Genomic DNA, 24,399 nt, shown 5'->3' on the forward strand with positions numbered 1-24,399 from the left:
TTGGACTTTTGGTCAGGTGATCAACAGGTCTGTGACTTTGAACCACTTCCATTTGCCACTGTGGGTAACAGGGTTTGTATCCTGCTTGGGTTTTCTCACTTGTAAGGAAGCTAACCATTAGTAAATTTAGCTACATTACGAAAGGTTTGTGATTATACTTAGGTGTTTGTTTGTTCCTTAAATCATCTGTGAAGGGACAGCCCGTTAGGTCTCAACTCTTCAATTTGATGTACGGTGTAACAGTGTAGACCATTAACTTGTGTGATTCACTCCCTCCATTTTTTCCATAATAATTATTCTAACAGTGAAAAATGACCCAGAATTGACAAGTGCTAAATTTCACTCAAATGGAGATAAGAATACCCCAAAAATATGGTTTTCAATTTCTGAATATGAAGTTCAATTTCTGACTATATTTCGTAATAGTCTTTGATAATCTTTCTGTTTTTAATTCCCAATTTAATTTAAGTAGGTAATTCAAATTTTATATTTTTAGGCTCTTGGACCTCAGTAGAGTAAGTTCCTTTAATTAGTAATATAATAGAATTCAATGTTTTGTATATAGCTTTTGTCATCCTGACTTACCCCTATGCATGCAATCCATTCATAAACAAGAAAAGCATTGATGCAAAGCATCAAAGGGCGACGCCAAAAGAATTTGATCCAGATTTGCACCTAAATACTTAACAAAAGATGTGTACTTTATAGCAGTACCATTACATGTGACCTGGAGGCTAGGGCCAGGTTAAGTTGAAACTTAAACCAAAAAAGAATAGACTCTGTCTTGCCAAGATGCAAAGGCAATTTATAGTCAATTAAGCAATCTTATAAGACTCATGTTATAAGAAAGAATTTCTTCAGATTTAATTTATGAGACACAAGGATTCCTGAGTCATTAGCATATAATCACTGGCACGAGTATCGGACCTGGGAAGAAAAAATATGACCAGATGGATAAAAAAACTGTGTTTATAAAAACCAAAACAAAAAATGTAAATAATGATCCCCTTTAAAATATACTATCAACTTGAAGTATATTTTTTAAAGGGGGTCATTATTTACATTTTATTTTGGTTGTTGACAACTTTGAAGATGAACACAGGTTTTTTTATCAATCTGGCCATATTTTTTCATCCAAGGTCTGATACTCGTGCCTGTGCATTATAATAAAAGCTTATTGCTTAGAGTTGAAGACATGTAATTGACATATATTAGACATAAAAGAGGACCTAAAATGAACATCAGGGGGACAGCATAGGTACTCAGAGCAGTAGTAGAATAAGTACCAGCCACATCAACCAGCTACTATCAGAGATAAGACTTAAACCATGTAAGAATGTCATTATATATGGCAGATGCTTGAAGTTTCATGAAGAAGAAGAAAAACAACTTCTTCATGTGCAGGATAGTGTGTTCAACTGTATCAAAATGCCCTTTGTAGATCTAAAAGTATCATGCAATACTGCCTTTGTCCATTTCAAATAATGCAATCTGTTAAATGAATCAAACATGTGTCAATTGAAAAACCACTTCTAAACCCTGACTGAAACTGCCTGACCATGACTCAAACCCATGACTTTCAGAAGACCAACTGAGCTATCCGTCCTGCTACACATTTTCTCTTTAATAATGAAACAGTTCTAAACCACAACATATTTCCCCACTATATCGATTTGTGTTCGTGAATTTCTTATGTTACAGAGCATAGGAAATTGAACTCATGCTTATATGCAGTCATAGGATGAGAAAAACTTTGAGCTTGACCAGAACTCATTAACCTGTGACCAACATAAGAAATTTTATGAAGGCTGATTTGTATTTTGCATCAAGGGCACCGGGCAAAAAACATGAAAATGCAACAAACAAACCACTTTGTGGTAGATTGTATTTTCATGTTTTCATCTGGCGCCCAGTTATTTTTTGTACTATGTTGGTTTTCATGTGGCACAAATCACCCACTATAAATTTAGTGCACAAATTTATTCAAGGGCAAGTAACAATCTACTCTATGTACAGTCTGTTGTCGCGTTGACTCAGGAGACCTGGAGGTTGAGACCGGTGTCTCTTCATTACAAATAGATAAGACAGAAGCTGTCCTTTTCAAACTATGCACATGTTAGAAAAAAAATAGAATAACTATTCAGAATATGATTTTTTGAGACTTTATTAATTATATTGCTTGATCCAAGTTTAAGGACATTTTTCAATCAATACATGTTTTATCATTTTATAACTTTAAATGAAAGTCTCATCCCTTTAATAATAATGACATAACTGTATCTCTTTAAATGCAGAAAAATTATAAGTCTCAACATCAATCAATATACTACTGTCTAAGATATACATGTACATGCACATAACATTAATAATTCCCAGTTTATATTAAATAAATATGAAATCCTAACATTAACATTAACATGCTTTTGATGACCTTACAACTGGTGAATTATATACAACAAAAATAGTAATTATAAGTAATACCTAAGATAGACAGAAAAGAACAAATAATTTAGTAAAACATAAGTTACTTTCCCTTAAAATAAAGAAAACCTGAAACCCAAAAGAACACGATAAACAGCAAAATTATGAAATGTTGCAGGTTCAATTTTATCAAGCCATGCAAATTAATGGTAAAGTATTCATAAAAAAATAGATGGCCATGTGTCAGCAGTAATTGCAGAAAATCGGATAGCTTTCAACATCCGGATACTGGTACACTTTGTAAAAAACAACCATTCTGCGCAACAGATAAATGTAATAAGGATAAAATCAATAGGATAATCGTTTACAACAGTTCCATTACCTATCCTTATACTCAATTGCAGGTGAACTTTCTTCTTGTAGGAAAATTTTGAAAATGTATAAATGATACGGCCTCAATCTAGAACCAACAACGATATTCGAAATCCGGGTTTTAGTATTGTAAATTAAAACTAAGGGACAAGCTGTTAAACTTAACCCGCAATTTCGTGAAAAAAATATCACAATGCACATGCTTTTTACATAAAGTTATTAAATACAAATATAACAACACATTTGTTTACTTGATTTTTACGAATCAAAATAAAACTAATTTACACAACATGAAATTAACTGCTAATAATAACAGCTCCTTCCATAGGCAAAAATAAAAAGCGTTCCATAATAGACGACGCCGCTCACCGGCGTCGCCAATAAAAACATAGAGAAGTTATTTAAGCTATATAGTGTCCCCATTATTTAGCTATCAGAATGTTTCTTTATGAAATGATTGAGGGCTGTAGACTAGAAAATGGACTATAAAGATGTTTTATATGGTAAAAAAGATGACATGAAATTGATACAAATTCTTAACTTATGTGTCATGTAGTGATAATAGATATGGGCTGAACAAAAAAAGAAAAAAATAACAGCAAAAACACACAATAAACAGTGATACATCAAACAAATGATTATGGTCAATTTAATAACTGAACTGCAATAATTATGCTTGCATTTTGTTTATTTTGCTTTATATTTTTATATTTCATTTTTTTCAATTGCGTAAAAAATGTATTGAATAATGACCCCCAAAATGGCTACCACTTTTGTCAAGGGAGCTTAATATTGTAAAAATAAAATCCAGAGTTATCATTCTGTGGCAAGTTCAATATCATTGCTTCTGGATAATGAAAACAAGATTCATTTTTATCAAATACAAAAATATCAATGATGTTTAAAGGTCTGTATGGATATAATTATATGCATTTTCTCCCTTGCATAGTTAAGTGCTAAAATGTTCCATCTCATAATTTTCTGAGAAAAAATGTTCACATTTATGGGTATATATAAATTAGGGATTGGCTGTGAGAATCAAGGTTGCAATAAAGCCAGGCCTGTATTAAATGTCAATGTTTTGATGAAGTATTGACATTACACACTTGAGAACAGTTTTGTTGTATAATTGTCAGGAATTCGGTTAATTCTAGGGTTGAAGAGAGTTTCAGATTGTCTTATTTTCATAGATTATATATCTGGGTGTAAGTGACCTTAATCAGTCTTTAAGACTTAAATAATGCATATTCAGCACATTGTTTTTGTGTCCTAGGGGCATCCATGGCCCAGTGTTTAAGGTTGTTGACTTCAAACAGTTATTTTCCTCTCACCTCTTTAGGTTCGAGCTGCACAAGGGTGGATCATCAGATTCTTCATGTGAGATAGTTTATATTACAGATTGTTTGTGGTTCTACTCCTGCCTGTTTGTACCTGAAATAATGTACAGAGGGGCACTTAAGGTCTTTCTCCACCAGTAAAGCTATAAAGTTGCCGAAATATTATGACCTATGTTGGTGTGACATAAAACTCAGCCAAAGAAAAATTTAAAAAATTATATCTTACACAGTGGGAAATGGAATCTTTTTGTAAGGATCTGTGGTTCTTTTACTCACTGAAGTATTCTGTAGATTTCATTTCATGATCAGTGCTTTTTCTGTTAAAAGGAAAGAATGTGTTAAGGGTAAAAGGTGAGGAAAATGAGGTCTCAGTTATGGTAATCTGTGTTGGTGATTGATGTAAACAGTACCCATATGGCGCCAAAAATCAGTCGAGAGTTTTCCAATTAACTTACAGCAGACAGGTGTGGTAGACCTGAGATTGTTATAATACAAATTCTCTTTAAAATTGTTTATATTATGGAGGAATCCCTTGAGACTTATAGAACTGCAGTTTCGTTTTCAATTTTGATATTTTTTATAGGTTAGTGGAATAGATAAACTGCTTTTTCATATAGGAAACATTCTCTTCACGGAAGTAAAAATCAGCAATATCTTGATGGAAAAACAAAAAAACTTTTATTTGCAATTCAATCTGTTGAAATGTTTTTCAATTTTAGGGTTTGAGGGAATTGCATTACAGAAAATGTAATTTTTGCTACACAAATGTATTTGAAGATGAAGAACATTATTGAACATCTAATGATCTATGGATTTTTATAATGTAGCCTGAAGCTTGGAAAGATTGAATATCATTCTGTAATGTATGAGGGATGACTGCATGCTGATTTTTGAAGTGAAAAGAAAAGAAAGTGAAGTTTATTATCACATGCTGGAATTTAAAGTAAGACATTTATAGAGTTTATTACAAGCATGTTTGAAGTATAAGGACATATGAAGGATTTACTGCAAAAATGACTTCAGTTGAAGTGAGGCACAGTCCTTGTTTAAGTGGTAACAGGGAAATGAGTCCTCTAGATTCAAGGAGGGTAACTCCGCAATATGAGAATACTTCAAGGGAGGTGACTCAAGGCAGTCCTTGTCTGATTAAAGGGCCAGATGTGTGCAATAATGAACCAGGTTGTGAAGAAGGTTAGTAAAAGAGATGTTGTATGGTGTATTGTTGTTTTTGAAGTTGAGTAATAAGTAGAAATTCAGCAAATGTGTAGTACTGTTATTCTTTGATGGGATTATAGTTAAGTAGAAGTGGAGTAAAAGATCATTATGACTTCTTGGCCATGAGTATTTTATTATGATTTATAAGTGTTACTAGAATTGCCTTTATTACAAGTGAAGGAGATTCACTTAGTTTTTGTGAAGCAACAGTAAATTCGCTTGACTTTTATTTAAAAGATGTTTTTGGCCACAGTGACAGCTATTACGTTTCTATGGTAATGTATCTGTTTTGGTCAAAGTATTAACCAAGGAAGTTAAATATTTTGTTTGATGTGAAATCATTCTTGCAATGCTAAAAGGCTTTCTTTCATGTTCTTAATTTTTTCTCTGAAGCATTGCATAATAAATATGTATTGGCGTAATAAATTTTAATTGACACTGCTGGGTAATTGTGTGAAATCTTTTCCAAGAGAATTTGAAATCTGTTTAAAGCAGTTTTCTAGTGGAAACATTGTGCTGACAAAAGTTTGGTATTGATTTTTGGTCTAATGGAAGTTTGTAACCTTGGCATGTTAACTGAGGGAATGTATGCAGTTATTTTTGGGTCCCAATAGGACAATATTATCCTTTTGAATTAATCACTGGTGCCCAAGGTTCTTTTGTTTTTGTAATGGATCAGGGTTGTCCTCCTTAAGTAAGTTTGAAAGATTGAGTTTTGATGAATTCTAGTTGTTAAAACATCTACATTTTCCTAAATTTGCATGAATACTTCTGCAATGTTCCCACTAGTATTTGAAACTAAGGGCTGAAATTCTGTTTTTTTTTCTAGAATATTATACCATTTCAGTCAAGTAAAGAAAACTCAAAATAAACCTAGGGTACTGAAAACATATTAAGGGTATATTAATACATCCCTCTTCCAATTTGGGAACACTGAGATGTGAAACAGGGTGATTAAAATCTTATGTCAGTAATTATTCTAGTTACAAAGTGAAATTCTTTGCCAGTAGCATTTTACAGGTTGCACACAATCACTTTTACCCCTGCTGAATTTATATTAGACTTTTCCAGCTTTGAATTTGGAAAAGTCCATTAGCAATTTCAGGGTGTTTTGATTTTTCAGTATTTATATACAGTTACATGTACACAAAGGATTGAGTTATTAAGCAATGTAACTAGAACATTGACAAACAGCAAAGATTTGATGGCTGGCCAAGCTCTGTACTGGTTGCAAAGGTCCAATATTATAATTATTATGGTAAATGATTCTATACAGATGATTCAACTGGTGTTAGCAGTTTTAAGTCGGGGATCCCAGCAGAAAGCTACATTGAGTTTACCAGAGCATAGTTCGATCAGCCATCGCATAGTTCCTGTGCATGGCATGCTGTCAAGCAGTTTACCAGTACTAGTTGCTTTTCACTTTCGCAAGGGACTGAGCTTTCGTACTTGCCAAAACAGAGGTACCAAGCTAATATTCGTGGAAAAGATTTCATGATAAATCTCAACAAAATTGCCCTGTCCTTGAATCAAACCTTGGTCGTCTGATTCAGGATCCAAAGCTCTACCTATTGAGCTAACCGGACAGCTCAACTGTTATATTCACAAACAATTCTCTTTATTTTACTGTATATTGTATAATAAAGTCAATGAATTTAAAAATTCCTTATTAAATTCAAAAGATAATCATATTGAATTCATAATCATAATTAATGCTTTAATTAAGTACAGCCAATGTAAAGACAATCCAGCCAACGGTTAAGAGTTTGTCCAGAAAGCATAGATATAAACAATGTATGATCACTCTATTTAATGAACTATGAAACCTTAATACTAGATGGATTTGTTATATCCATATATGAAATATGAATTAAAATTGTCGGTTTTCTCAGAAAAAATTGATTTTTCACTGCAGCAGGTACAGTTTACTTTCTGGAACAATGCTAACAATGCATCAGGTAGAGGGAGGGAGAGATAAAAGAGTTTTTTTTTTTTTCTTTTAACATAATTAACTTAATACTTTGAAAGAACGCTTTATAAAAAGGATAGTAGGAAGTTAAATTTATGATTTTAATTTATTACAGAAATCTGTAATAACATTCTTTAAACCAAAAAATCTCATTCATCTTGTTGAATTATATGTTTTTGTTACAGATCAAAGGATAATAAGACTTAGAAAAAAATATATTTACCTGGAAGGAATGTTTGGTGTTATGTTTGGTTTACTCAGTAATTAAGTCAGTAAGGAAGGTATGTTTTTTTTTTCTGCTGCCTCTGAACCTTCTTGATTGTTTATTCAAGGCTTCTGGTGCATTTTAGTTGTATTATAGTTGTATATATAAAGGCCTTTGATGCATTTGAGTGGTATTTGTATTTTATGTAAGACTTCTGATTAATTTGAGTGGTGTCCGTTGTTTATATCAGGCCTCTGATGCATTTTACTTTTTAGTGGTATTGGTTGTTCATAACAGGTTTCTGATGAGTGTATTTGAGTTGTTTTAGTGGGTTATATAAGATCTCTGATGCATTTGAGTGGTATTGGTTGTTAATATCAGACATCTAATGTTTTTGAGTGGTGTTTGATGTTTATGTGAAGACATCTGATGCATTTAATTGTTTTCTATGTTTAATAAGGCTCCTGTTGCATTTGAGTGGTGTTTGCTGTTAATAATCTATTTGAGTGGTATTAGTGGTTTTTATAAGGCTTCTGATACATTTGAGTGGTGTTGGTTGTTTATATTAGGCTTCTGAAGCATTTGAGAGGTGTTTGTTGTTTATATTTATATCTTCAGACACATTTAAGTGCTGTTGGTTGTTTATGAAAGGCTTCTGATGCATGATTGAAACTTAATGGTTTTTGTATTCATTGTGCGAAGCAGAATGAATACAGAGTTATAAGTACAATCTCAAAAAAAGGTAGGCAGAGTGGATTTGCTGAACAGCATCCATCCGCTTATACGTCCGTGACATAAAGTAGTTCATGATTTGCACTTAAATCGCTTTAAGCATACGCTAAGCGATGACTTATCTGTCCCAATGTTGCAAAAAATTATGTTAAAGTTTTTTCTACCCGAAAATCATGCACTTTAATCATGTTTGACATCTAAAAACATCGATAAAAATTTCCTGTATTTCTACGCTACAAATTATTATTAACGCATGCGCAGACTCACAATAATTTATCGAAGAGAACAACACGTAAGAGAAATTGCTCAGGAAAGAATCAACAACCATCGCACATATTGTAAGTAAATATATTTGAGTTATTGTTTTTTTTCATTGATTATCACTTTATATATTTATTCATTACATAACTTGACGAGTATTTTACGGAAAATTTGAATAAACGGCCAAGTTCAAAAACACTTTGATTGACTCGGCCGCTCGTCATTTTGTCATTTACGTAATTTTCCCTATAATTCGAATGAAAGTGTTAGAATGTTTCGATTTGAGACCAACTTATCCACTGATTTTGATCATTGTCATGTTTTTTTTGTTGTTTACTCGTGTGTCACGTAACTTGGTCATAACATAAACACAAACACGAGGTTGACCCACTTTTGAGAATTGGGCCCATTGTTGACAATAGCGTGAAAGGCGTTTGTTATTATCTACTGTCCTAGGATGATAACTTGAGCCTTTGTTTACATAACAAAGACCAATAACAATGCGAAAAATAGGTTAGGCAGATCAATGCCACAACCTATAAAAATGAAAATAAAACTACAATTCATCATAATGACTTGTTAGCGCAGTAGGTAGAGCAACCGTGTCAGTAATGTGTTTTAAACCCGTACAGGCAGAAGTTCGACTACTGATAAGACACGTTTTTTTTTACCTCAGAAAACAGTCAATTGTTCAGAAAAAAAGTTTGACCGGTTTTTTCATATACATACATGAATATGATATCGAAATATTTTATTACACTGCGATCAAAAAATACAAAAAGAGAAAAATAGAATGGAAATAAAAAAATAAATATATACTATAAAATATATATTATAAGAAGAAAACAAAAAGGAAAACGAAAAAATAAATAAAGAATAATGATAAAAAAAAAACCAGAGTAAGAAGAAAAAACTGTGGTTATAAAATGACACTAGGTGGGGTTCGAACCTATGAGTACCAAGGCACTAATAGTTACAATTACTATCCGACCTACCGACAGAGCCATAAACGATAATACACAAACGAATCTGTAAGAATAATGTTATATAGTATATGTAAGTGTTTACTTTTAAGATATCGGATAATAATCCAGATAACCCCGTTTTTTTCGACTTTCCCATGTACCGTTAAGACCAAATTATCATCTTAGGACAGTATTTCATCACTTTCTTTTCGTTAGAAAATGTGGTTAATGAGCTGCTTTTTAGAGTTTTGTATTTGGTTGTGAAATATTAACAAATTTCATTATGTAAGGTTCGCGCCATAAACATGACTCATACCGGAAGTTCCTTTGTTTGTTTACGACCGGAAGTCGCTTATGTTCAAAAATTAAATAAGAATCAAAATTACATGAAGGATTTAAAGTTAGATTGATGTGGTAAATGCTGTATAATATTTATTTCCAGGTTGACTGTAACCTTTTTGTCGTGGGTATTGTAGCGGATATTCCTTGTGACGTAAGTAAATCTATATACTGGTGACAATAATTTTTTATTATGAAAATTGCAGAGGCAGTCGGTGTGTGGTTTTGATACATAAAATGATCATGATATCTGCCACTTGCTTGATGCCTAAGTTTAAGTTCAATTTGTTTTATCAACATGTATATTGTTGTATCTAAGCTAGGACAGTCGTCTGTGGTTTATATTAGTAGAGGTGATTCAGCCATCTTTGTTTTTTACTAACTGGGTCTTGCTAAAGTGAAAGTATGCCAAAATTCATACAAGTTTAGATTACCAATATCTACATCATACTGCTTTAAAATTGTTAACGATTACTTTAAGTATACATTAAAGAGCCAGCTATGAAATACAAGGGAATCCAGGAACCAGTATTTAGCTTTTATTGAATAGACCCCTTTGTTCTTTTACATGTCTGGATTTCTGAGTACAGCTCTAGGTAGGTTGGAAACACTAAAAGTGTCTCTAAACAATCCCAAGGGTGTAACCCTATATTAAATCCAGGATCTCGGGAGTGATAATCCTTCACTTCCTAGGGCAACTCTAAAAGAATCCAAATATAGAAGCTACTGCTGTGGTCAAAGTAGCAGAAAGTGAGATGAAATGTACAGAAGGGAGGTAACTCCTGTACCAGAAATTATTGATAAAATTAATATGGCAGATAATCATCGTATGCATTCGCCCTTTAAATATTTTTCTTATTTAAACAAGTAAAATGGTTTTGGATGGTTTTGAAAATGAAATCTCTAAATTGATATTTTCAGGGAAATAAAAGATTATTTACTTTAATATTCACTTGGAAAGGCTGGTACATGTAGCTAGAAAAAAGTACAGTATAAGATTAAAGAAAGACTAGAAGATTATTACAAACAACAGGTACTTATATAATATTTAATGTATATTTCACAAACCAAACTGTTTTCCAAAAAAAATGAATGAAAACATGCATTTTTACCAGTGTCACCACGGGTCAGATTAACAGACCCATTCCCAGTGGCAAATAATGCCAAATATGCTTTTTTTCTTTTCCAAGTTTAGAAAAAAATCATAAGTCAAAATTCCGTTATCAAAGGTGACAATTTTTCTTCATTCCATTTCAATCCAATATGGTACCAGACAGATGATGTTCAAAAACACATTCCATTGTCAATTTTTTATGTATTTTTTATGCTTTGAATGATATACAATTTGTTGGATTAACAACTTTGTACATGGTACTAAATATTTTTCCCAATCAAGATGCAAAATTTCTTAACCCATTACTTCATGAGCATTTTGTGAAAATGGCTGTTTCCATTGAAAAGTCTCCCGTTACAAGTTCAAATTGCTATAATACTATAAAAACTGCTTCAACACTAATCAAACTTGGCACAAATGTTGACTGGACCATTGCCCTTGCAACAACATGCTCAGGCTTAAATTTTCTGTTCCCATGGCAACGAGGGGACATCTCAAAATTGCCCAAAATCACTACTTTGCCTCGATTTTTTCAGTCAAAATTGATTTCAAAGTGATGCCACTTCTCAATGGATTGAGATATAGTCAAATGCTTTTCAGCATTGGTTACACGTTACCTTATGATCAATCTGGGGTCATTTACAGCCTCTCACAAGTCCAAAATTTTCTTGGCATCATGCTTAGAATGGTTTCACACAGGTCAGTAAGACCGGTGTACACAATGTACTGTCTGCACATATGTGTCAGAAAAAATATCACAAAAAAGGAATTTAGTATTACTATGAGTATTTATTAAAGAAATTGTATTTCAAATATCAGGGCAAAAACACCATTTTTGGGGAAGGGGCCTCAGCCTTTTTCTTGGGGAAAATATGCGTGATATTGGCATACTTCGGGAAAAGGGGTCTCAAATTTAACTTAAACTTTTAACAAGTTCTTCAAAATAGAAAAGCAAAAAGCACTTGGAAATACTAATAAGGCAGTAAAAGACCTTAATTCAACAGGATCATTTAATTTTGTTCTAAATTCTAAGGGAAATTTCAAAAGACTGGGGAATTTTGAGGACCAAACTGGGGAAGAAAAAAGGCTATTTTGGTTGGGGAAGCAGCCTATATTCGGCCTCTACAAAGAAGGGTTTTTTGGCCCTGAATATATTTAAATAGTATTATTGAAAGTCATTTTGTATGACAGACACACAAATCTAGTGCTCTGCATTATAAATGTAAGAAGAGACAAATAAGATAAGCATTTTTTTGCAAATTATTGCACTTCATATAATTTTTATTGCTTTTTTTTAAGGTGGACATGTGTCACTGTCAAGCGAATGAAGATAAGCATCACACTCGGTGGGAATCTCCAGTTTCCAGATGTAGTGATCATAACTGTATAGGCACCATTAACACTTTGGACTAGTTGGAGTATTTTAGAGGGCTAGTCTGAATTGAATCCCCTGTCAATAGTCAAGGCCAGTCATGAACATTGTGTTGAAGGAAAATGTTAAAACTCGGATTTTCCGCTTAACCAATCATTACTTTACCTTATATTCAGTGCGGTAATGTAGGAAATGGTTACTTTCTGGAACAGAGCTGTCAATTATTTTTAATTTATTAGCTTGTTAGTGTTATCGTCGGACAGTTGTGAAGTAAAAACATCATAGTTTGACTGTATACAAGTTGCCTTAAAGAAAGTATGTCGAAATCTTAACAGTTATTCGTTGATTTTGTAGAAATTGACTAGAATTCACCTTTGTTTACATGCATCGCTTGGACGTCGAAAACGACATGCAATGACATTTCAGTGAAATTTGGAAACTTGCTCGTATTTTGGAGCATTTTGTAGGATTTCGATGAAGTAAAAAGTGTTTATGATAGGATACATTATTCCTAGAGACAACCATAAAGATAAAATAGTGATCTGGTGTATTTTTACCGAACAGTTCTTGTTTGTTTTGCATGATATTTTTCTCTCGTTAGGGACCTTTATTCTTTATATATAGTATTATGAGCATATATATGGGTAAATGTGGTATATAGTGCCTGTGGTTTTAACATGTATCTTAGCTTGCCTGGTGTAATGATAAGTAATAAACCTGAGAATTGAAACTATGAGAATAAATTGTTGTTATTTAAGTCCCCTTCTATTTTCATTAAGAGGGGACTAAAGGCTGACCCATTTCTGTATGTCAATGAAAGCTGAACTTTGCTATAACTTAAATGGTACAAAAGTAAGGTTCATCATACTGGTATCTGATATAGAACTATACAGAGATTTAGCATGTTATTATAATTTATGCTCCTATGATTCTGGATAAATATCTGTGTTCATTCCATACAGACTTGTACTTTTGGGGAAAAAGGTTGCTCATGGGAGGAAAATATGTTTTTAATGGTGTTTTTGAGATTTTAGTTGATAAAGGAAAAAAAAACATAGTCTGTACTTAGGAAGACATTTGTCCTTCACACTCTTGTCCGAAATATGAATATAACTAGATATGTATTGAAGGGATTTTATGTAAACTTCACAAAGTGATAGAGACTTTTAAGAGGAAGTGCAATGTTCAAGAAACATAACTCTACCTTGCTTCATGTTTTAATTATATTCCTTAAGTTAAAAATGCTTATTCCAAACTATCACTGAATCTACATCAACTTGAACGACTCGAATTTTCCAATGTGTCAAAGAACCATAACTCCATTCCTTAGTTTTTAGCTCACCTGTCACAAAGTGACAGGTCAAGCTTTTGTGATCCCTTTTCGTCCGGCCGTAAACTTTTACTTTAAATGACATCTGCTCATAAACCACTACGCTAATTTCATCCAAACTTCACAAGAATGTTCCTTTGGCTGTCACCTTTAAAAAATTGTGCAAAGAATTTAATTCCATGCAGAACTCTGGTTGCAATGGGAACCGAAAAGAAAAAAACTTTAAATATCATCTTTAAAAAAACCCTAAGAGCTAGAGCTTAGATATTTGGCTTGAAACATCCTTTAGTGAGTGTCTACCAAGTTTTTTAAATAAAAGCCCTGGGGTCAAAATTGGCCCCGCCCCAGGGGTCTTTGTTTTTCCCTATGTGCATATAGTAAAAACTTTATAAAATCTCCTTTTAAAGAACCCAAAGAGCTAGAGCTAAGATATCAAGCATGAAACATCATCTAATGAGTGTTTACCAAGTTTGTTCAAATAAAAGGCCCGGGGTCAAAATTGGTCCTGCCCCAGGGGGTCATTAATTTTCTTTAAATGCATATAGTAAAAACTTAAAAAAATCTTCTTTTAAGAAACTAAAAGAGCTAGAGTTAAGATATTTAGCATGAAATATCTTCTAGTGAGTGTTTACAAAGATTGTTAAAATAAAAGCCCTGGGGTCAAAATTGGTCCTGCCCCAGGGGGTCATTAATTTTCTTTAAATGCAAATAGTAAAAACTTAAAAATCTTCTTTTAAAGAACCCAAAGAGCTAGAGCTAAGATATTTAGCATGAACATCTTCTAATGAGTGTCTACCAAGTTTGTTCAAATAAAAGCCCCGGGGTCAATATTGGCCCTGCCCCAGGGGATCATTGATTTTCCCTACATGCATATAGTAAAAACTTCAAAAATCTTTTTTAAAGAACCCAAAAAGCTAGAGTTTTTATTATAAGTTGAAACATCTTCTAGTGAGTGTCTACAAAGTTTGTTCAAATAAAAGCCCTGGGGTCAAAACTGGCCCTGCTCCAGGGTTGTCATTGTTTTTAACAGTATATGTTAGTAAAAACTTAAAAAATCTTCTTTAAAAAAACCCAATAAACTAGAGCTTTGATGTTTAGCATGAATCATCTTCTTATGGATGTCTTCCAAGTTTGTTCAAATAAAAGCCCTTGGGTTAAAACTGGCCCTGCAGGGTGGGGGGGGTGCTTTTTATGAATGGAATCAAGAGAGATGAAGTCTAAAATGTGATACTGTCAATGTGACTAACCTTGAAGTAAACAGATGACACAATGTTTTTTCAATGTCATGGGCATATAATGAAGAGGTACATGATTATTTGTATACACTTTTCCTTAATAAATACTTTCTAAATGTTTGACATGTTTAAAGGCCAACACAGGGCTCAAGGTTTATTTAAAATCTGTAAGCTTGGCACTTAGAGCCAATTGTATATTAATTATTTCAATATCTTTATTTATCATTATGCAATCTGTTGTTAATTTAGGAACAAAAGTCGATAGCAAAAACATTTTAGCCGTGTCATGACGAAACCAACATAATGGGCATCCGCCCAGTCTGATCAGGATCCATACTGTTCGCTATCAGTTTCTCTACTTGTAATAAGGTTTGTAAGCGAACAGCATGGATCCTGATCAGACTAACCTGGTCTGGATCCATGCTGGTCGCAAACCCATAATGTTGGTTTTGTCATGACACGGCTCATTTGTGACATGTAATTCACTTAAATTGTATTTTATTTTGTATATATATTTCATCTTCAAAACAATTAAAGTAATGATTATAATAGCATTGATTTCATATTTGTTTGTCTTAATAATTAGCTTTGTTTTAAATATAACAGTGTAGTTTTTATTGTTGGTTTATCTTGTTTAAGATTTGTTTAAACCGAATACCAATCAGTCTATATAATAATTGGAAAGACAGAATATTGCTTGTTTTAGAGTGATATGCTTAATGAATATTCAGCAATAAGTATTTACTGTATAATTACCACTCTGACCTAGGGTAAACAAGATAAGCTGTCATAAAGATGTAAATTTTGTTTAATTTAAGAATTCTATTTATGTTGCTGTTAAAATGCGTATGATACAATTTTATTCCTGTTTTCTGTATATACACACAGTTTTAAGTAATTTATGCTTTGAAATGTCAAAAAATGCAGATACTTTTGTTAAATAAGTCAAATAATAAAAAGAATCAGTTGATAAAAAACAAGGCCTGATGAAAACCAAAGGCCTGATGACATTTTTTAAAACCATTTCATTAATAATTTTATCGATAACATTTTTTTAAAGTGTTGTATATATATTTACTTGTTTCAGTTCTATTTAAAAAAAAAAACACTATTTTAAAAAAAAAAAAGAACTCTTCTAGGAAGGGATATTTAAGATTTGCAAGAATTAATGTAAGCACATATTTGGACATATACATGTATACTAATGTGAATTTATATTTTTTTTACCCAAGGTGTTAGAAATTTATCATTTTTTGTGGGACCAGACCTCTTAAATGATTGAAAAGTTCATTTGATGCCGGTAAAATTATTGTTTACAAAGCATAATTCAAGATTGTTGTAATATGTAAGCATTATAGTGGTATTATGCCTATCCAATGTTACTTGATGAACATTCAAATATTATTTTTCATCAAATTCTTTTTCAAAGGCTAGGGTTGGATAACAATTAAGTGGGAAAAGTTTTACAATGCTTCATACTTAATAAATTTCTTGACTTTCACTCAATATATTTGTTATTATTCATCCTTAGTCATTTCATTATACAATCTTTTAATGACATATATACAGGTAATGCAACTATTATTGCAAGGGAATAAGCATAATACCTCTAACATGCATTTGTACTTTATTTTGTATATATATTTCATCTCTTCAAAAACAATTAAAGTAATGATTATAATAGCATTGATTTCATATTTGTTTGTCTTAATAATTAGCTTTGTTTTAAATATAACAGTGTAGTTTTTATTGTTGGTTTATCTTGTTTAAGATTTGTTTAAACCGATTACCAATCAGTCTATATAATAATTGGAAAGACAGAATATTGCTTTGTTTTAGAGTGATATGCTTAATGAATATTCAGCAATAAGTATTTACTGTATAATTACCACTCTGACTTAGGGTAAACAAGATAAGCTGTCATAAAGATGTAAATTTGTTTAATTTAAGAATTCTATTTATGTTGCTGATTTAAAATGCGTATGATACAATTTTATTCCTGTTTTCTGTATATACACACAGTTTTAAGTAATTTATGCTTTGAAATGTCAAAAAATGCAGATACTTTTGTTAAATAAGTCAAATAATAAAAAGAGAATCAGTTGATAAAAAACACAGGCCTGATGAAAACCAAAGGCCTGATGACATTTTCTAAAACCATTTCATTAATAAGTTTATCGATAACATTTTTTTTTAAAGTGTTTGTATATATTATTTACTTGTTGTCAGTTCTATTTAAAAAAAAACACTATTTTTAAAAAAAAAAACTCTTCTAGGAAGGATATTTAAGATTTGCAAGAATTAATGTAAGCACATATTTGGACATATACAAATGTATACTAATGTGAATTATATTTTTTTTACCCAAGGTGTTAGAATTTTATCATTTTTTGTGGGACCAGACCTCTTAAATGATTGAAAAAGTTCATTTGATGCCGGTAAAATTATTGATATTACAAAGCATAATTCAAGATTGTTGTAATATGTAAGCATTTAGTAGTGTTATTATGCCTATCCAATTAGTTACCGTTGATGAACATTCAAATATTATTTTCATCATCAAATTCTATTTCAAAGGCTAGGGTTGGATAAACAATTAAGTGGAAAAGTTTTACAATGCTTCATACTTAATAAATTTCTTGACTTTCACTCAATATATTTTGTTATTATTCATCTTAGTCATTTCATTATACAATCTTTTAATGACATATATACAGGTAATGCAACTATTATTGCAAGGGAATAAGCATAATACCTCTAACATGCATTTGTACTTTATTTTGTATATATATTTCATCTTCAAAACAATTAAGTAATGATTATAATAGCATTGATTTCATATTTGTTTGTCTTAATAATTAGCTTTGTTTTGAATATAACAGTGTAGTTTTTATTGTTGGTTTATCTTGTTTAAGATTTGTTTAAACCGATTACCAATCAGTCTATATAATAATTGGAAAGACAGAATATTGCTTGTTTTTAGAGTGATATGCTTAATGAATATTCAGCAATAAGTATTTACTGTATAATTACCACTCTGACCTAGGGTAAACAAGATAAGCTGTCATAAAGATGTAAATTTTGTTTAATTTAAGAATTCTATTTATGTTGCTGTTAAAATGCGTATGATACAATTTTATTCCTGTTTTCTGTATATACACACAGTTTTAAGTAATTACTGCTTTGAAATGTCAAAAACTGCAAGATACTTTTGTTAAATAAGTCAAATAATAAAAAGAATCAGTTGATAAAAAACAAGGCCTGATGAAAACCAAAGGCCTGATGACATTTTTCTAAAACCATTTCATTAATAATTTTTTCGATAACAATTTTTTTAAAGTGTTGTATATATATTTTATTTGTTTCAGTTCTATAAAGTTTAGTTCTCTTGTTTTTTGTTAATAAAGTTATTTATTGAATGATTTTGTTATTGTAATTTGAACCTACAAGCCAATCAGGTTTAGAAAACATTGCTGAACGACAGACTTCCAGGGTTGACTGAGGTTGATCCAGCTCGCAATTAGCTTAAAATAGTTTTCATTTACTATCAGTTCCGTCAGATCTGTAAACACAATGAATACCCCAGTACTTTCAGTACTTTGATTTATTTTTATTCACAATATATTGTTAGAATCATTTAACGATTTATCTGTGTTTACAAATATTTACCTTCATTTTAGCGTGTCACTCACGATGATCACGTTTTTCTCATGCTAAATTGAAACAATTCATTCAGTTTATTCATTTAGTTAGCGCTATAAAAATAACAATTATGTAGGTTAACTTTTTGAAGTTTAACCAGTACATTGTTCTGTCATGTTGTTCTGTATATGAGTCTGATATGAATAAACGTTTATGTTGTTATTTTTGTTATTTTGATTAATTGTGCATACAAGTTTATACATTTTTTTAACAAAAAAACTACTTTTCTTAATTTCTATTGAATTTTGACGGGAATTAAGGTAACAAAAAAACTACTTTTCTTAATTTCTATTGAATTTTGACGGGAATTAAGGTGCTAAGCATAAACAATATATTGTCAATAAGAGGATATTGAATGAGTGTTTTAAGCTGAATTCGGAGTTGAATACAATTATATTATGCGGGCCTGTGGCAAGCTTGATTTGGTTTTATTCTTGTATAATTCAAATGAACGAGTTTAATAAAATTATAGTACGCGAATGGTCGAAACGTTGATTAGGAAATTTTAATCCTAACAAAACAAAAGTTTTATTTTTCACTCTTGGGTCAGAAGCTTAACCATCTCTTTACGTAGATAATGTTTCTTTTGTTTATGTTGACAGTCATAAACAGTAAGGTGGCACTTCCATTACTGGTGGTAAATGCCATGACAACATCAACAAAATACTCTTGTCTGCTTCTTAAGATCTGGATCCATGAGATCATTTAAGTACAAACAAAAGAACTTAAATCAGATATGCATTTTCTACATGAGAACAATTTTAGAATATGTGTCAAGTGTCTGGAATGTTTGCACGAATTACGAGAAACACTCTCTTGAGAAACTTTTGTACGAAGCGGCACAAATTCTCACTGGCCTGACAAGGTATGATTCTATTAAACGCCTGCTTAATCAAATTGGTTGGGTGTCATTATCTGAGAGACGAACTTATCATAAACTTGTTACAGTGCTCGTATTAAGCTAAACAGGGCACCTAACCGGATTTTTTGATTGACATTTTTCCTGATACAGTCGCAAACAACGTGCCTTATGTTCTACGAGACAGGGCCAAATATACAAGCACGTCTTACTAAAAAAATTGTGCATACTTATTTTTTTCGATTAGCAACGTCACTCCAAATAATCATGGACACCGACCTTAGAAAATCATCCTCGCTGAATATTTTTGTAATCCAAACTTAACCAGGAATATAACCCTCCGACATTTCCTAGTTTTTTCTGTATTGGGGATCGTCTACACTCCGTTTTACACGCTCATATTCGAAGTAATTGTAGCAACTTAAATGCCGATTTATTTAGATATCTTTTAGGAGAATTTCCTTTTCAATTGCAGACGGTATACATTCTCTCCCTCTTTCTCCCTCTCCCGCAGCAAGATATTTAATATTTTTGGTTTCTAAAATACTTGTTGATATTTTAAAACGATCTTAATGTAATCTATAGTAACCCAAGTAATGTGTCCGAGAGATTTCCGCATGGAATTGTCGTTTTTTTATCCGGCGATTTCATTTCAATATTATTTGTATAAAAACACCATATTTATGCTATACGATCATGCGGTCCAACCCTTTTTTCTTTCAAAATGTATGTCACTCTGTACCTTTTTCGTTATATTTGCATTGTATTATAATAATAGAGTCGAAAAGCTGCACGTGTAAAAGAAAGGGAGTCTGAATTGTAGGGCTGGGGCGAGTATCCGAGTACTCGAATAATCACGAATCAAAGTGAAAAATCGAGTTTGAATATTCGTAAGCCCAAAGATCGTGTATCGCAATCTAATTTTTTTATATACATTTACTGTTTCTAACACTCTTAAAATCGAGAAAAATACGATTTATGAATAAATTATGGGAAGTTTACTTAAATACAAGGTGCCGTACCATAATGCTGAGCTAGGAAGTTATTGATTTCATAAAACAAAACAAAAATACTCTTCCAAAGAATAAAAACATAAACCTAGTTTATATTTTATATGTTTAATGTTAAGTACCGTTGTTTTTAATCAACATGTTCTTCTAACTAATACATGCACATGTTTTTATGGGTGTCTTGATAACAAAAGATTTGTGGTTCGATTGGTGAATCGTAAGTGCTGAATCGTGGTTCGGATCGGATCGTCACTTATCCGACGATCCACACCCCTACTGAATTGAACAAAAACTACAAAGCAATTCCTAAGTTTATTTTTTTATATAGCCGCGAAAACAACCCAGGTCATTTATTTTTATGATCTTTTCTAATCACTCTTTCTCTATCTCTTGTCCCCAAAGGGAGGACTGTTTATCGATAATATCAACGAAGGAATCAACCAATCACATGGAAGGAGGCGTTCCTATAATCCAGAGATTTATCAATATATCTTCTAGAGCATGATCAGTAGAATCTTTAAACCAATAACAGCAATAACAATAATATCAGTTGTAATTTTAAAGGCATATTGTTACAGACGGGTATGTGATAACGATATGTACTTCGACAAAATGACAGTTATTTTTATTTGAATTACGCAAACATATTATTTTCTGATGAGAAAAATAACAACTCGGCCTTTGTCGTCCACTTCAAAACTTAAATCTGGTGTAAAATACCTGATTTACCGCTCAAGCCGGTGTAAGGGGCGTGATAGACGTTGTACATATTCATTTTCCCTCATGTACAGACGCAATCAAACTGAGTTTGCAATTTTCATGTAATTTTGTTGTGTTTTATGCCTCCGAGGGATCAATTTGTTTCCAGTTTTTTTTACATCACTCAAACCGATGTTATTTCTTTAGTAACTAAACAAAATAAGCGAGTCACTTATTCTATTTCTTTTTGAAGCGGAGATTACTTCCGCTGCTGATTTTCGGTGCAAATAATATTAAACAAAAACTTTATACTAGGCAATTTCTATCTTACTAGCTTATATAATACTGTACATAATGCATAAATGTCAAGTTATCATTTAAAACAAGTTGCATAATTCAATTTCAACAAAACTTAATAAATATTTAACGGTGTTCGCTTTTAATCAGTCATTTTTTGACTTTTAAAGCAAAACTTTACGCTATTCCTGACCAATACCCGGCGCGACTATCAGATGACTTTGTTAAAACTGCTCCTCATGATTGTTTGTTCGTTTGTTTGGGTTTTACGTCACACCAACACAGTAAAGGTCATTTGGCGACGTTCCAGTTTTACTGGTGGAGGAAGACCTCAAGTGCCCTTCCGTGCATTATTTCAGGCACGAACGGGCACCTGAGTAACACCACCGACGTTCTATAAGCTAGCTGGATAGCTTCCTTACATTAATGAATCCGAAGACCAAGTCGGAATTCGAACCCACAGTGGAATCTGATAAGGAAAATGATATATTTGATGAACATAATGTACCGTCCTGCTAAATAGCAAGAGCCTGTTCATGAAAGTTTAAAAGATTTAGACTTTGTCAAAATCCTCAAAATTACAGTGAAACTAAGCGATTCATCGTTTTTGTTAAAACATACGATACAAACAATGTACTAAAATGTACACGTAATTATGTCTATACTGAAATATTTTATAGGATTTTATGGTGGCATATTTCTGCCACCAGATAACCTGATAATTAACTAGTAAATTGAGAGGTTAACTAGTAACGTAACTAGTTAACCTCTTAATTAACTAGTTAATTATCAGGTTCACTAGTTACGTAACTAGTTAATTTTTTCAATAAATAAAAGATCATAACGGGAAATAAAATGCATGTTTGTGCCCGCAACTGCCATCCCTTATTGTCAGCTAAATATTAAGAGGTTAACTAGTTGCATCACTAGTTAACCTTTTAATTTACTATTTAATTATCAGGTTAACTAGTTAAGTATTTGCGTAACGAGTTAACCTGATAATTAACAAGCTAATTAAGAGGTTAACTAGTTAAGTATTTATGTAATTAGTAAACCTATTATTAATTTGTTAATTATCAGGTTAACTAGTTACGTAACTAGTTAACCTGTTATCACTTATCTATAAATAGCATTGTTTTGCTCCATTGCATTGATACAAAGTCCCACTTAAGTCATTGCAGACATTAAAATGGAATAACGTTGTGTTTTTTAAAGTTTTTATAGCCCACTGTTTTTGGACATACTAAAAGAGAAAGATATTCTGTTACAAACAATACAACATTGCATGAATTACAACAGTTAACTAGTTAATTAACATGTTACTAGTTAGGTATTTATGTAACAAGTTAACCTATTAATTAACTAGTTAATTAAGAGGTTAACTAGTTACGTAAGAAGTTAACCTCTTAAGTTTAAGATGATAATATATTAAAAGGATGGCAGTTGCAGGCACTAACATGCATTTATTTCCCGTTATTATCTTTTTTTTTATTGAAAAAATTAACTAGTTACGTAACTAGTTAACCTCTTAATTAACTAGTTTGTTATCAGGTTATCTGTTGGCAGAAATATGCCACCATAGGATTTCTATGTGGTAATTCATTTTAGTATAAGTGTTAATAAAAAACAGGTAAAAAGTTTTTCTTACCATAAATTAGAATAGAAACGGAAGTCCAAATGAACGGCAAAAATGGGGAAATCGAAAATGCTGCAGACTCGATTGAGTCCGTGTTGTTCGTTTTTCAAGTAAACGCATTAGAAGATTCTTGCATTTATGAATTAACGAAATGCCATCCAAGTGAACCACCGATTATTTGCCATCACATCATGGTACGGATAGAATTCGTGCGTACAAGCACCTGATGTTATTCCAGATTGTAACTCTTTTGCCACCTTAGTGCAGTAACGGGTTAACTCCTATATATTGCTTTATAATAGGAGTTAGCCCGTAACTGCACAATGGTGACGATTTGCCCTACGCAGACAAACATGCCAAAACTATTTATGCCCGTGCTATTGTAATATCGTACTTTAAACTGCAAAATTGATTTTAAATTTTAAATAAAAGTGGTCATCAAACCAACTTGTCCAACCACTCATGCTTAGGTTTCTGACATGAATTATCGTAAATTGAAACTGGTAGACATAGATGAAAGATGAAAATAAATGTAAGTTACATAAGTGTAACACCAGCTGATTTTTATTCAGCTCCTAAATTACGCAACACAGTAGGATCTGACGATCAGCAATAGGGTGTCACCTTCTCGTAACAACCAATTATCGGCGAGCTCTTACAATTTTGAAAGCAATAAGGTTCCTAATTTCAAGCGCTGAAAAACCGATACTGAGTTGGTAATTTTCACGATTTCGAGAACAAACATGGCGTTGTCCATTTAACCGGTAGGTAAACTGGCCATAAAATCTTGCCCATTGCCCATTAAAAGATGCGTCTAATATTTGCAATTTACCTTTTTCAAGTTACTTCAAACAATTTGTTTTACTTCCACAGAAGCCGAAATTTTGACATTTCATCTAATGCCTATCTGTAAAAACCGGTCTGATTGCTACAAATAGCTTTCCCTGGATAGCCGAAAAATAATGAAGACGAAACATATACGGTGATTATCAGATCTACATGTAAGAAAACTTTTGTCAGATTGAGTCTAACAAAACTGAAGATGTTTGAATAGCCAGGAAAGATTGTCAGTCTTCAAAATCATGCTTGCGTTTTATTGAAATCACTATAACACGTATCTAAAACGTTGTTGAAAGTTACGTTATTCTTAAAAAGCAGCATTTTCGTGTTATTTAAATATTTCTGTCAATCAATCAATCATCAGTTTAATTTATCTATGTCTATACGTTGATACATATTTTGAAGGATTCGTTTATAAATTTAATGACGGTGAAATGCATTACATAGTAATCAGATATATGTGATATATTAATTCCACAGGATTTTATG

General features: G+C 32.0%; 1 long non-coding RNA gene across 1 annotated transcript; it reads left to right on the forward strand.

Annotated features, from left to right (window-relative positions):
• The first annotated feature begins 8,470 nt into the window (after positions 1–8,470).
• LOC132737785 (uncharacterized) lies at positions 8,471–15,495 on the forward strand. The gene is made up of 4 exons (XR_009626780.1): positions 8,471–8,589; positions 9,920–9,970; positions 10,738–10,849; positions 12,230–15,495. It is a non-coding gene; the product is annotated as an uncharacterized LOC132737785 (long non-coding RNA).
• Positions 15,496–24,399: the final 8,904 nt, after the last annotated feature.

Source organism: Ruditapes philippinarum, unplaced genomic scaffold (genome assembly GCF_026571515.1).
Source record: "Ruditapes philippinarum isolate M1 unplaced genomic scaffold, ASM2657151v2 ctg190_1_1_1_1, whole genome shotgun sequence".
NCBI classification, from domain to species: domain Eukaryota; kingdom Metazoa; phylum Mollusca; class Bivalvia; order Venerida; family Veneridae; genus Ruditapes; species Ruditapes philippinarum.